Source organism: Bubalus kerabau, chromosome 11, assembly GCF_029407905.1.
Source record: "Bubalus kerabau isolate K-KA32 ecotype Philippines breed swamp buffalo chromosome 11, PCC_UOA_SB_1v2, whole genome shotgun sequence".
In the NCBI taxonomy this organism is placed as follows: domain Eukaryota; kingdom Metazoa; phylum Chordata; class Mammalia; order Artiodactyla; family Bovidae; genus Bubalus; species Bubalus kerabau.
Window position 1 is genome coordinate 10124450 of NC_073634.1, and position 2555 is coordinate 10127004.

Sequence of the window (2555 nt, forward strand, 5' to 3'; positions counted from 1 at the left end):
AAATTTCTAATTTAAACTCAAATTTTTTCAGGTTTGTAAAATGTTGCCTTCCCCTCAGATGGTGCTAGAGGTAAAGAAACTGCCTGCCAATGCAGGAAACATAAGAGACTCGGGTTTGATCCCTGGGTCAGGAAGATACCCTGGAGGAGGGCATGGCAACCCACTCCAGTATTCTTGACTGGAAGTTCCCATGGACAGAGGAGCCTGGTGGGCTATAGTCCATGGGGTTGCAAAGAGTCGGACAAGACTGAAGCGACTTAGCATGCGTGCAGGCACCTTCCCCTCACCCTCCCTTTTGGGGTAAAGATTAAGTTCCTTGAGATCAGGAATGAGTTTCATCCTGACCTCAAATCTCTCACAATGCCCCACACAATGCTGGGCACATCAATAAATACTGCTTGGTTTCTTGCTTAACTGCATTTTCTCTAAATCTCTAGCTGCGAAGAAGAAGTGATAAATGACTCTGTGTGAGAGTAGATTTCTCTGTGCCATTTTTCTAAACTCCATATATATATACACACACACACACGCATACATTAATATGCGGTATTTGTTTTTGTCTTTCTGACTTCCTTCACTCTGTATGACGCAGTCATAGAGAACAAATGCACGGACACCTGGGGGGATGAACTGGGAGATTGGGATTGACATAAATACACTATTGATGCCATGTATAAAATAGGTAACTCATGAGAATTTACTGTAGAGCACAGGGAACTCTACTCAGGGCTCTGTAGTAACCTAAATGGGAAGGAAATCCAGACAAGAACAGATATATGTATAGGTATGACTGATTCACTTTGTTATACAGTAGAAACTAATGCAAGATTATAAAGCAACTATACTCCAATAACAATTCTTTAAAAAGTGGGCTCCATATAAAGACTGTGCCATAAATAACTGGATTCTGCCATGGATTTTCATCTTTTATGTATGGTGATCATAGGGAAGAAGATTTGATTCCTTTGGTGAGACTGGGGTCTTGAAGGAAACTTGAAAAAAAAATTGAAGTTTTTTAAGCAAAGTTTTGGTGGGTTAATTATATGGGAAGGCAGAGAGCCACCAATGTTCGTTACTATGGCTGATATTAGATTATTTGTTTACTATTGACACTAGCCAATCCTAAAGGAAATTAGCCCTGAATATTCATTGCAAGGACTGATGCTGAAGCTGAAGCTCCAATACTTTGGTCACCTGATGTGAAGAGCCAACTCATTGGAAAAGACCCTGATGCTGGGAAAGATTGAGGGCAGGAAGAGAAGGGGGCTGCAGAGGATAAAATGGTTAGATAGCATCACCGACTGAATAGACATGAATTTGAGCACACTCCGGGAGATAGTGAAGGTCAGGAAAGCCTGGAGGGCTGCAGTCCATGGGGTCACAAAGAGGGAGACACAGCTTACTGACTGAAAAACAGTTGATAACAATACCCACTTGCACTGAGCCTTAGAGAGGATGGGAAATTTGCCCTAAGTGACGCAGTCAGTGAGAGAAAAACCCTCTAGATCTAAAGCTCCTGCTCTTTCTACTCTATTAGAGAGTCCTTGGCAGATGGTACATCCTGATCATTTGCAAGTCACCAACAGTTTGAATGGAGAAGGGAAAGGCTACGCTACTCCAGTATTCTGGCCTGGAGAATTCCATGGGCTGTAAGAAAAAGGATCACACTGGGGCTTCCCTGGTCTCTAGTGGTTAGGAGGTCACCTTGCAATGAGGAGGACACTAGTACAATCCCTGGCCCAGGATGATGCCACATTCTCCAGAGCAGCTAAGCTCCTGTGCTGCAAATATCGAACCTGTGCTCCAGAGCGTGGGAGCTGAAACTACCGAAGCCCATGTGTCCTAGAGCCCGGGCTCCACAACTAGAGAAGCCACCGTGATGAGAAGCCTGAGCATGAACTAGAGAGCAGCCCCTGCTCACCGCAACTAGAGAAATGCCCAATTAGCAATAAAGACCCAGCACAGCCAAAAATATAGAATAATAATAATAAAATCACATAGATGATTAAAGTCAGTTTCTTTGGAATTCTCATGGAAAGAGTCCAGTTACAGAGGCTTTTGATTTTGGCTGTTGCCCTGAGTAAGGTAATTGATCAGCCCCTCTGAGCGTCCACTAAGCCTCTGAGGAGTGCAGGGGTCAGCATGTGCAGAGATCCCTGCGCACAGAGCCTAGTTCACGCTTAGGCACCCAATCATATCAGAGTTTTCAAAACACAGACATTGTGGCATCAACAGGAAAACCTCCTGCAGAAATGTACACTGTTGTTCTTAGAACCATAGTTTCAGCTGCCAACTCACTGTAAGGGCACCGAGTGACCTGCCACCTAGATTAAGTCAGGAGGTTTTGCTGAAAAAGTTACCCACAAGGAAGGTAAAACAGAACTAAGAGGAAATGTGACCATCTGCAGAGCTACCGTTGCAGTGGAAAGTGCATCTTCATCAGAGATCTTTCAAATAGAGAACATGGTGCAAACTGAAGTCAATATTTGTTAACAGAGCTGCTCATCAGCAACCTGGTTCCTGTCTCTTAACTGATAAGGATAATGGAAGGCTTC